At 44.1% G+C, this 13,073-nt stretch overlaps 1 long non-coding RNA gene across 1 annotated transcript; it reads right to left on the bottom strand.

Moving 5' to 3' along the window:
- Positions 1 to 6,545: 6,545 nt before the first annotated feature.
- Positions 6,546 to 11,467, bottom strand: LOC109279188 (uncharacterized). Its single transcript, XR_002086066.2, has 4 exons — positions 11,233 to 11,467; positions 10,740 to 10,900; positions 9,467 to 9,567; positions 6,546 to 7,670 (listed from the first exon to the last, which is right to left on the bottom strand). It is a non-coding gene; the product is annotated as an uncharacterized LOC109279188 (long non-coding RNA).
- Between the last annotated feature and the right edge of the window lie 1,606 nt (positions 11,468 to 13,073).

Genomic DNA, 13,073 nt, shown 5'->3' with positions numbered 1-13,073 from the left:
CTGAGCTCCACACTGGACATGTCGATTCTCTCTCTCTCTCTCCCTCTGCCCCTCTGTCCCGCCTACACTCTCTCCCTCTCTCTCTCCAAAAAAAAAGAAAAAAAATTCTGAAATGTTTTATTCACTCTTTTCCCTACTGCATAAAGTGGAACACTGTGATGTGTCTATGCCTAATGGCATTCCTCTCCTCCCACTCTTGACAACTCCTCCTTTATCCCCATCCGGGATGGTGGGAATAAGCTTTGACATCATGTCTGTACAATGGGCTCCTGCCTCCCTGGTCACAGATGATTGGAACTGAGGCATGCGGTGGACCTTAGCTGGACCAGTCAGCTCCTCTCCCCTGGGAATTTCAAATGGGGACACTATCCTGTTGCATCGGTATCTTCATGTGATCGGGCCTGTAATACGAACCCCCCAGCACCGTCAGGCAGCTGTTTTATGCCATTTGAGATGTGAAGAAAAAGTTGAAGGTTGGGAAGGTAAAAATGAAATAGATACACAGAGAGAAGTGGACACAAGCTTTGGCTCCACGAGACACCTTAAAACCCTCCCCCCGACACCCACACATACACCCCCATCTAAATCCAGATCTCACCTAGTTTCAAAGAAGAGTCCCAACCAGTACGTGAGAACACGGTGTCCCTTTGTAGGGATGACTAAGGGTTCCGCAGCATTTGGGGACCTTCGTTAAGAACTTCCTGTTCTCATTAGTCAGAAAGCTATGTGTAGAAAACAGAAGACAATGAGTTATACCTGTCATAAATCCGTCCCAGAACTTGCTACAAAAGTTGGCTTTGTTTCACTTAAGTCCTCCCTGTTGGTTCAGTTTCTAAAGCTTTAATTCTTTTCCCTAAAAAGTATTTAAACAAAACACTCAACAGTGAAAACAAGACATCCTCTTGAGGGCTGTGTGCTGTGTCGTGTGGTGAGAGGGGCTGGGAATGGGAGTGCTATGTACTGAATTCCAGCCATTTCCCTTTCATGTATTGTTTAATCCTCACCACATACTCTGCAGCGATCACGATCGAACCATTTCACCAGTGAGGAAGCTGAGTCTCAGAGAAGCACACTGATTTTGTTAGGGTTCACATGGCTAGAAAGCCATGGAGGAAGATTTGAAACCCAGGTCGAAGGAGAACCAAAGCTAATGATGTTTCCACTATTCCATGTTTTATATATTTAAAAAAAATTTGGGGGGGTGCCTGGGTGGCTCAGTCAGTTGAGCGACTGACTTCGGCTCAGGTCATGATCTCATGGTTCATGAGTTCGAACCCCGCGTCGGGCTCTGTGCTGACAGCTCAGGACCTGGAGTCTGCTTCAGATTCTGTGTCTCCCTCTCTCTCTGCCCCTCTCTCTCTCAAAAATAAACAAATATTAGAAATTTTTTTTTTAATTTTTGTAATGTTTATTTATTTTTGAGAGAGAGAGAGAGAGAGAGAGAACGCAATCGAGCAGGGGAAGGGCAGAAAGAGAGGGAGAGAGAAGATCCCAAGCAGGCTCCGAGCTGTCAGCACAGAGCTGGATGCAGGCTCATGAACTCATATGCTTAACCAACTGAGCCACCCAGGAGCCCCATGTTTTACACAATTTTAAAAAGTACCTTGATTGGAGGCCCTGTTGGGTAGATTCTAGCCAAGAGACTTTTGACTCTATCTGTTAGTATTTGCACAATATAGGATATTCTGTATATTCAGGGAAAGAGACGGGGATGTGGGAACAAACCTCCTAAACACCAGATCGTTGAAGGATACTTTTGCATTTTCTTTTTTTTAATGTTTATTTAGTTTTGAAAGAGAGACCATGACTGGGGGAGATGCAGAGAGAGAGACTGGGGGACAGAGGATCCGAAGCAGGCTTTGTGCTCACAGCACAGAGCCCGGCATGGGGCTCAAACTCACAAAACCGTGAGATCAGAACCTGAGCCGAAGCCGGACACGCAACCGACTGAGCCACCCAGGTGCCCCTACTTTTGCATTTTCTAAATTAAGCGTTGCTACGTCTGGCAGGAACAGAAAATAGCCATTTTTAACACCTTATGGATCAAGGTGGAAAACCCAAAAGCCAAAGGAGAGATGGGCAGTGGTACAAGATCCTTAGCTGGGCCTAGGAACACTTTGCAGGCCTCTGGTTCCTACTGTCTCAGTAGGTGTACATTCTCAAGCTGTTGATTTTTCTTGACTAATTAAAGCTGATTGGAGTTTCAGAGTTTTGGCTTTGTGTTAGTTTTCGCCCATCTTTCACATACTCAGACTCACGTACTGCCTGCTGCTGCCAGTTAGCAATAATGTTGGAGCCGAGTCAGTCCTGGCTGTTGCCAGCCTGTACCGGCACCTGTCAGAATGAGATTAGGTAGATTCAGGCAAAACCATTTACTTTTCCTCGCAAGACTATCGGCCAAATGTTTCAGTCCAACTTTCCCAACTCCCCCAAACTGACACAGACACATAAAGCTGCCCGTCTGGAATGTGTTGCAGATCGGAACCAAAATTTTACCTTCCCCTGCTGCTGTTCTGTAGGCTTGTTAACACTTTTCTACCTATTGAGTGTTTTGTTTTATCTAGATTTCAAAAGCAAAGCAGGGGACTTGTTTTTCTTAATTACACAGAAACGTCACATGCTTATTTTAACGCGTTCCAATGTTACAAACACAGAATGCAGAAGGGGGAAATTTGGATTGGAGCTTTTAACACCGTCGGTAGCCCTTCCTGTAAACCTTGCCAATGTCAAGAACATCTTAAGGAATGTCAACCACAGGAAAACGCCAATCTGTCAAAATGCCCAGGGAATGGAGATTCCAGGTCGTCTCAGAGTTAACCAGAAAATCATTTTCACATCAACCCTTGAAAATCTTACTGAAAAGTATGAGTCGAGTTTCCTGCCTTAAGAAGCACAGTTTACTCCCAATGCAATTAAATTCTTCTGTGATAGTTGTGGGTCAGGCTGGACCTCGGGCTAAACATTTGGACCCCAACTCCCATTGTCTAGAAAACAAAACAGGAGATTGGGTAGAATTTGTACTTGACCCTAGGACATGTTTTTGAAGTTCCTTAAGTAAGCTTTTCTTCCATGTATTTTATTCCTTTTCCCTTGTGTAGGAAAAAAAAAAAAAAACCAAAAAAACAAAAAAAAACACATTGGCCGCCCTGAGAGTTTTGCCTGTATAAATTCCAGTCAAATCAAGATTTTACTGTATTTAAATTTTCTCATCTAATGAAAGATGCAACTGGGGCCTCAGCCCTCAGGAGTGGGGGACGTCCTTCTCTCCCTGGCCGCAGGCCAGCCGCAGGTGGACTTGGAGGAGAAGGGGGCTCCTCCCTAGCATACCACCTTCCTCCCACCTCCTCCCCCAGGAAGAGGACAGAGGGCAGAGACCTTACATTTGGTCATTTCTTCCCAATCATTTGTCACTATCCAGACCACGGTTCCTCAGCCTTGGTACGACTGACATTTTGGGGGCCAATACTTTGTTGGAGGGGCTGCCCTGAGCGCCGGAAGAGGGTCAGGAGCATTTCTGGCCTTTACTCACTGGATGCCAATGGCATTCTCCCAGCACCGCCCCCCTCCCCCCCCTCCAGCTGTGACAACCAAAACTGTCTCCAGTCATTGCCAGATATTCCCTAAGGGACCAAATTGCCCCCAGTTGAGAACTACTGGTCTAGACGAAGGCACGATTATTCTTTCTCTCCCCCCCCCCACCGCCTCTCGTCAAGATTATGAGATTTTTTTGACCTTGGCAAGCAATTTCATAACATATTTCCTGTGCTCTTTCATGGAAGAACAAAAATAATTCTCTGATGAAAGTAATATTTTGACTTGAATTGTGTGAGGCAGGCCTTGGTAAAATACAACTGCAGGTTCTGCATTGTTTTTTGAAGACGGTAGATTTGTTTTCTGCATCAAGCCTGATTTTGATTCTAAATACTGAATTTTCATACTTTCCTAAATTTCCCTTGTGGCTGTTGCCATTATGGACATCCAGTCACTGCCACAGCCACAGCCTCTTGTGTTGTGCCGTCACCCTCGATTTCGTGTGTGCATCTGTCTCACAAATAATTTTACCACTGTTACTGCTTCCTAACGCTTAATAGATTTTTCATCCATTGGTTTTTCAAATCCATTATTCTCTCTCTCCAGTGGATTGGATCATGTTTACATTTTATGTTCTTGAAGAGTTTTTAGTAGATTTCAAAAATCTGCTGAACTGGTGAAATTCAGGGGTTTAGTTTTATATTCCTGATTTTAAGCCTACAGAGAATTACTTTCACTGTAGAATGAGGTCGAAGTTAAATTTTTTTGAATAAGCAGATTTTCTGATTAAGAGAGTATCCCATGCATGTTGATTATCATTTTTCAAACAATATGTGTATGTGTTCTCTCTCTCTCTCTCTCTCTCTCTCTCTCTCACACACACACACACACACACACACACACACACAGAATTTTCCAGGTTCATCAGACTTCTTAAGTGTTATTCTTACTTAGATTATAAAAAATAGAATACAAAGATATAGGTACTCTGACTATATAAAAAATTTGCATGTATAACAGGACAAAGCCTAGGATATAAAAATTTAAATAGTTGTATTGGTTACTGCTGACTTTTTTCTTATCCAAAATTTTTTATAAATTATTGTTTATATAAATTTAAAATAGCACATATTTTTCTGACTTTTTCAAGTGGCATATTCGCTAAAAATACAGAAAAAGTGAAATGATAAAAATTTACTCATTATATCACCACTGAGAGATCCTCACTATTAACATTTAGAAAATGTTTTTTCATTCCCAACAGTGCAAGAGGGTTCCCCTTTTTCCACATCCTTGCCAACACCTGTTGTTTCTTGTGTTGTTAATTTTAGCCACTCTGACATACACCCTCACGTTTATAGCAGCATTACTAACAATAGCCAAACTATGGAGAGAGCCCAAATGTCCATTGACTATTGAAAGGATAAAGAAGATGTGGCATATATATATATATATATATATATATATATATATATATATATATGGGCTTTACTCACTGGATGCCACACACACACACACACACACACACACACACACACACACACAATGGAATATTACTCAGCCATCAAAAAGAACAAAATCTTGCCATTTGCAACAACATGGATGGAGTTAGTATGATGCCAAGCAAAACAAGTCAGTGAGAGAAAGACAAATATCCTATGATTTCACTCATAGGTGGAATTTAAGAAACAAAAACATATGACCATATGGGAGGGAGAAAAAGAGAGACAAACCAGGTAACAGACTCTTAAGTACAGAGAAGAAACTGAGGGTTGAAGGAGGGAGGTGGGTGGGGGGTGGGCAAGATGGGTGATGGGTATATAGGAGGGCACTTGTGATAAGCCCTGGGTGTTGTACGTAAGTGATGAATCACTGAATTCTACTCCTGAGACCAACATTTCACCGTATGTTACCTAACTAGAATATTAAATAAAAACTTCAAAAGAAAAAAGTGCCATATGCTTAAAAAATAATAAAGTGATTATTGATCAATAAAAAGAAAAAAAATTTTCCAGTCCTTTTTTTCCTTTTGCAAAATTTAGATCACCCTCCACAGACAGCTCTTTACCTGCCTTCTTTTTTATCACAGTAAGCGCGGATATAAATATAACTGGTGTGTTCAAACTGCCCCCCGTTGTGGGACTTCGGGTGATTTGCAGCTCTTCATTATTCTATGGTTAATGCCGCAGTGAAAATCTCTACACACAAATCTTTGCATGCATATCTGAGCTGCACTTTCAACTTGAAAAGACAAATACGGGGTCAAGGGGTATAAATGTTTTAAGATTCCATACATACTGCCAGATTACCTCCAGAAGGCTGTGCCCATTTTCAGTCTTTTTATTGGCAATTCTCTTGAAGGGCTGCCATCTTGTTCCGCCAGCCTCCAGGTCTGTGAAGGCATTTCCCATGGGGTATTCTTTAGATATGTCAGTGTAATAAGATCCATCTCAGGATATCTGTCAACAGCCTCCCTTGGCCCATCTCAAACCATCTGTCAATGGCAACTCTAATATATTTTGGGAAGATGCTATGCAGTTGCCAAAAACAAATTTGCAATTGAATCAGGTTTTCCAATCGGCTGAGTTGCAGCGTTGAACTGTGTTAATGACATGTGACAATCTTAGTATAATATCCAGAGACTCCATGTAGGGACATGTCCTTGTAAATTTAAGAGCAGCTGCACGAGGGAGAATGTGGATTACCTTTCACATGAATTCCGTAGAGCTCTCACCATCCCAACCATGTTGTAAACTTGGCAGCAAGAATCGACTGCCCAGCTTTAGCTCTGGGCGAGACTGGGGAGAAAAATGCCACTTTGACGCAGGGCTGCGTTACTTAGTGCTGCCGTCTGACTATCACACATGCAATTGGTAGCTTGGAGTGGGTAAATATTCCATGCCACCAAAGGATCTCTGACCAAGACAAATAAGTGTGATAACTTATGTGCTCCCAAGAAATGGTAAGGATCGACTTCCCGACGCTGTATAAAAATGTTCTGTAAATTGGAAGGCACTGTCCACATACGATTTTATTCCAGTTGTCATTGTATTGTTATGAGCTCTGAACTGACTCTGAGATCTGGATGTTAAAAACATCTAGGAACTATCTATTTTATTTTGGATGCACAACATTGTAAGTGCCAGTAGTTGCCTGGTGTCACCCCCCTCCAGCCCCTCCCTGGCTCCTCGACCTCTAGAATCATGGAGCCCAAATTAGACTTTAGCTTTCAAGGGGTTGGTGTATACGTTAAGCATTCAAATGGCTAGAGTTGTCTCTGTGCTCAAATGGATGAAATAGTCACAGGTTCTCTTTTTTCTGTTACCACTGGCTGAGTCACTTTCTGAAGTGTCACAGACAGCACAAAGTCCCCGGATATCCAGGCTGTTCCTTAGCTCACTGGGCCATATGGTCCCCTTGGCATCTAGTGTGAATGAAACAAACCACCAAAGCCAGAACCAATAGAAACCACGAGCAACATATAACAAACAGAGCTCAGAGCCCATCACCTTGCCAATGAGGCAGACTGGAAAGGCAGGCCTGACCTGAAAGGCTTCTCACTATAAATAGCTTTAATAAGAATAGGTTGTATCTAGCCACCCTCAGACAATCTCAAAGCATCTTCAGTGCTTCTCCTGTATGTGTCCTGTTGGAGACAACAATGGCCTGAATTCTTTTTGTCATCATAAGGCAGCCGAAACTCAACCAGATGGCATTCTCCTGGAATGGAGACCACAATGTGGCCTATGTCATCTGCGTGTGTTCTATTGGCCTATTCCCATCCTGAATGTTTGGAGAGAATTTAGGGATTAGAAGACCTAAGATATATTAGGCCTCTTTACCTATGTTTTTTCCTGTAGTTGTCCCCAGAGTTCTACAAATGAGGACTTTTTATCTCTTTCATAGAAGAGGAACCTGAGGCTCAGAGAGGTTAAGCATCTCACCCAAGGTTACACAGGAAGGAAATGGCAAAGCCAGGATACCGAATCACCAACTGCCTGACTTCAATGTCTTTCTTCTCTCCATTGCAGCATAGTGGAGTCTTGGGTGGGGAGATTCCTTCTGGATTGGCTTCTGAAAGGATCTTGTGCCTACAGATCCAGTCTTCTGTCTATCTCTGCCTCAGAGTTGCTGTTGAGCTGTTGGGGGAAGTGAATGGACACACGATGTATCACAGAGAGATCTAATTGGAATGAGAACTCAAGAGATTTTATCACTTTAATGAAGAATTGCTATTTTAAGATGGGATATATTGCTTATAAATTTGTGAAAGTTTTTTGTGTTAATTTTTCTGTCCAAATGAACCCATACTATCCTATATCAAAATAAATAATTTGCATATCATTTTCTGGGTTTTTGTTTAGTCTTAGGAGACTTGACCATTCATGTTACACGTAGAACTTGGAATTGCCTTTCATTTTTCTTCCATCCTGAATCAGTGTGGAATTCAGGGTCAGTATAGACAACTCAAGAATGTATGATTATGGCAGGAACAGACTGCCTAGCCCGGATCCCATTTCCCCGTCCTCTCTACCTCTAGCTGGACCCATGGGACTAGATATCGCCAAGAGACTATGAGGTCACAGCCAGTCCAAGGTAGTTAAGCAGCATGCGTGCTCCTTCAAACTCCCTCTCTCCTCTTCCACCTGGATGCAGAGAACTTTGAGGCTCTTTGATGAGACAACTAGGGCACTGATTCTCAAACTTGAATATGCATCAGAATCAATTGGAAGGCTATTAAAGCACAGATTGCTGGGTCTCACCCTGGAGTTCTTATTCCACAAATCTGGTTGAGATCTGAGAATCTGCAAGTTGTATAAGTTCCCAAATGCTGTTGCTGCTGGTCTGAGGACCACACATTGAAACAATGGCCCTCTGGCAACGCCCTAGAGAAATACCGATTGCACTTTGTACTCCTCGGGGGGAATCTTAAACTTACTGGTGCCCAAGCTGCTGCTCAAAGCAGTGAAATAGGAATCTCCGGGAGTGGGGCCCACCTATTAGCATTGCCAAGCTCTTCGGGTAACAACAAAGCGCACTTAAAGTTGAAAACCATAACCTTGAAGTGGTTAGCCTTCAAGGAAAGCCTTAAGACTGAAGGAACTTGGGGCGACTGGATGGCTCAGTCAAGCGTCTGACTCTTGATTTCAGCTCAGGTCATGATCTTACAGTTTGTAGGATGGAGCCCCTGTGCTGGGCTCTGCACTGACGGCTCCAAGCCTGCTTGGGATTCTCTCTCTCTGTCTCTCTCTGCCCTTCCCCCCCACTCTCTCTCTCTCTCTCTCTAAAAACCACAAATGTTAAAAAATAAAAAATTTTTTAAAAGTACACTTGTGTTAGGCTGTTGGAATTCTAGAGATGATTTGTTATCATAGCCAGCATTATCCTAATATGATAACGGTAACTATTAAGAACAAGCTTTCAGAAATTCTCTTTTTACCTCCTGCTTTGTTCTGCTCTGAGGGAGTATGGGTCAGATTAGTTCCAAGACATGTATTGGCTCACATTCTCCAAAGGTGGACATTTCAACAGAAATAAGGTTATAGCACATGTAATAGAGGAATAGTTTTTTTTCTTTGCCTTCCTTGTGGCCAGAATGGCAGGGCAACCCTAGATGCCCCTCTCCCCACCCCTTCACTTCCTCTTTCCTTGGGCACATTCACCTTCTCATCAGAAGCATGTTCAGAGCTCTTGGCTTGGCCAAGGTTGGACCCAAGATGGAGTGTCTTACGCTGATTGCATGTCTGCAAACCTAAACATAACTAGGTTTTCAGGCTTAGCTCTCCCAGAAAAGGAAAGGTCTAGGTCAATGGACTGGTTATATCTGAGAATTGGAACTGAACAATAAAGAGAAAGAACATGAGGTCCAACCTTACTTACTTGAATTTCCATTAAGGTTTTGGATCAAAGCGCTCTCTAAAAATAATTTACTTACTGCTCCCCTGGGGCACTGTGGAGAGCCGGGGTCGGAAGGCCAAGGTGGGATTCAGGTGATTCTGGGTCCCCTGCCAAATGTCTTCATACGCCATCTCTTAGCTAAAAAGATGGTGTAATTGAGATAACATAAGCATTTAAAAGGCATGGTGACCAAAAAAAGACATGCTAGAGTTTTATTGAGGATTTCAACCCATGTCTGTTCACTTTAAGGGAAGCCCACCAATAACCTGATGAATAAACTGGACAGATTTCCGCCCCCTCCCCCCAAAATAACAGTTTTAGATGGAAGGAAACAGGAAGGCTAATGGCTCTAAAAGCATATTTTGCAGATTTTGCTTTCTCATGATAAATGTAAAGGGACAAATACCCTCAGGCGAGGACTGCTTTCCTGGCTGAAGCAGCTTTTATTCTCGGAGCTTCCTTCAACTATCCCTACAGGGAAACAGGCAACTCTTTCAGTTGCAAGACACAAAATGCAACCTGAGACAGTGCAAGCCCGAAGGAAATGGTATTGAATCACGTAGCCAAGTGTCCGGAAACAGGACTTGCTCAGACATAGGCTGATTCAGGGGCTCAGGTACTGTTCTCAAGAGTCAGCGTCTCTCTCTCTTCCTGACTTGATCATATTCAAAGACCACAGCTCCCCGATTATCTATAATGGTTACCAGGTCTCCAACTTCCAACCTCATTCAAGTTCAGCAAGAATTGAGCGAGAATCTCCTTCCTAGAATTCCCACCGAAAGTCTTACTGCCTCTTTAAATGGCTCTAATTAAGTCACATGGTTATCAGTGAACCAATCATTGGCGGCCAAGAAAATGCAATGCAGTGATTGGCTGATCCTAAATCACATGCTCTGCTCCTGAGCCAACGGTCTAAGCCTTCTAAAATCACATGACTGAGAAGGGGCGTGGAGCTGTGAAAAGAAGCGGGAAGGCGTTCTGGGCAGCCAAAGCGTGGTAGTACCCGTACGTTCCAGAGTCAGCCTCCGAAAATTCTTCAACTGGCTTCCCCCGCCAGAGGCGGTTCAGCAGGCACCTCTGATTTCCCACATAGATTTTCCAGCAAGTGGCTATAAAGGGGAAAGACGGCAGCAAGCATAAACCTGTAAAGGGACCGCAGCTCAGGGGCAAAGGTCTTCTGAGAAGGGAAGAAAGCAACCACGGGAATGGGGGCTGTGTTACCCCGCCCGGTCATTGTCATTTCCCCAGGCAGAGCAGCCCGCCAATTCCGGAACTCAGGAACTGAATACCCAGTGCTGGGGAAAACTCACTTTCGGATGGAGACGCATGAGGCAGAAGCTTCCTCTCCTGTTTGCCCCGGGCCGCTTCCGTCCGTCTGCTGTCCTGACGCACACATAGATCCTTTTCTGATGCTCCATGGAAACCAGAGATGGAATGAATCAAAAGTGGTCAGAGGAACCATTGTTCTCCCCTGTAAAATAACCGAACCCTTGTTAATTTGTTGCCAGTCTCAGTTTCTCCCAGAAAGATCCCCATTGGATGGTGGCTGTAAACAGGAAACTTGAAACCCTCAGCCATCCTTTGTATTAGTTAGTGTTCGTGGACAGCTGCAGGGGATCACCGTCCCCGAGCTCGGGCCGGGGTTGAATCCTCGTCGGGAGAAGAGCAGTATGTATTTTAGACGGGACAGCCAGAGGAGAAACTGCATCTCCAGCAGGAAAGCCGAGGCGCAGAGATGAGGAAAAAAGCATTTTTAAGTAGATGACAGATTTGAGAGGATGGTAAAATAACTCTTGGTTTTACCTGATGTACAATCAGCACGCCCCCACACTGTGGCCGGAGGAGAAGATAAAAATCCCTTAATTTCCTGTCGTCCAGCTGAAGACAGACTCCTGCTCCTGAGGAAATGGAGCTTTGGGGCGATGGAGGTAAATTGCAAGGCAGAGTATGCTTCAGAACTACTCCCGGCGGTGGTTCCTGCCCGTGCCCAAGGGAACCCTTATTACAAAGACGTTCCCTGTGAAGGTGAAGAGCTGGGACTCTGGTGCCAGACTGTCTGGGCTGGAGTCCCGGCTCTGGCACTCACCAGCTGTGCGACTGCGCAGAAGTCACTGAACCTTTCTCTGCGTCAGCTTCCTCATCTATAGCACCGGAGTAATAATAACACCCACCTCGATGGGTTATTAGGAACATCAAGTAAGTTACTATATGCAAAGCGCTTCCACGTGTAAGCTGTAATTATCATTACTAACTACAGAGTTAAACAGAGCAACACAATAGGACGTATTGCATTACCTTATATTTTCTGTGTTTATTTGTCCAGGGGTGCAGGGTAGCCTCCATGTGGCCACTGAGGCTGAACCCAACACCAGGGGTCAAATCTGTATTTCCTTAGGGGTCTGGCACCTGCGCACCAGGTGAGGTGCCTGGAGACGTCGCCCTCCTTCTCTATGCCTGGATCTCTATGCCTCTTCCTAGCATGATTAGCAACTGAATTGTCTCTGAAACTCTACCCACAGGGATATGGTCTCAACCTTTACCCTCCAGAAAGTCTTCACGGCTAAACGCTGTGGTCAAATATCACTATAGTTCTCCAGATCTGGTACTTTTCCGTGTAGATCTCCAAATCTGGGTTATTTGGGGTCCTTTAGAATGTAAACTCTGTGAGGTTGTGGAGCGTGTGGTGTCCTTGGGTCACTGTCTCCCTGTCTAGAACCAGGTGGGGCGCTGGATTTGTTTGGTTATTTATTTATTTGTTTGTTTATTTATTTGAATAATGGATCAGTGGATGAAGTCAGCCTCAGCTTTCACTGCACGTGGAACATCAGCCTCACGGTCCAGGTTGGATTTTGCCCAGTTCCGTTTTCTCAACAGTGACTGGTGCGTGGTACTCAGACCTGCTGGTGCTTTCTGAAGGCTTTTTTGGTTTGCACTCTGTTGCTCCTGGTGGCTAGCTACCCCGAACCCCCTCACATGCTCAGAAAAACAAATTAAAGTGGAGTCTAAATCCATTCCAGAGAAAAACAAAAATAGTTTTCTTCAAATTAAAAAAAAAAAAAAATCAAGCAGTCTTGTCTATGAAACAGGCGCTTTACCAAATGAGATATTTCTCATCGGAAGAACCGCATGGATTACTGAACTCATCCAATGAAAACCTAGGTGTTGTCTTCCAGATTGATTCTGGGGCCTCTGCACCTTTGATTGCCTTGAGCCATTTACAGCTTTGTAAGCTGTAGCTTACCCATAGCAATACGAAGACTTCTTTTTTGTTGACATGTATGAGTTTACTTTTGCTGTTTAACAAACTACCACAAGTTGAACAGCTTCCTGTAAGATTCATGTATCATCTTGGGTTTTCTGTGGGTCAGGAGTCCAGGCACAGTTTAGCTGGGGCTTCTGCCCAGGGTTTCTGCAGACTGACATCAAGGTGTTGGCCTGGTCTTATCTGTGGTTCAGGTTTCTTGTCCAAGATCACTGGTGGTTGGCAGAATTCATCGTGCAGTTATGGAAGCCTGCTTTCTTGCTGGCTGTCACTTCCCAGGTTCTAGAGGCCCCTTGCCATTCCCTACCATGTGGCTTTCTCCCCAACTCGAGGTTTGCTTCTCAAAGGCCAGCAGAATCTCTCATACTTCAACTCTCTTCCT

Source organism: Panthera pardus, unplaced genomic scaffold (genome assembly GCF_024362965.1).
Source record: "Panthera pardus isolate Hobbes unplaced genomic scaffold, ASM2436296v1 HiC_scaffold_12, whole genome shotgun sequence".
NCBI lineage: Eukaryota > Metazoa > Chordata > Mammalia > Carnivora > Felidae > Panthera > Panthera pardus.
Note: the sequence above shows the minus strand (reverse complement) of the source record. Positions and strands in the feature narration are given on the sequence as shown.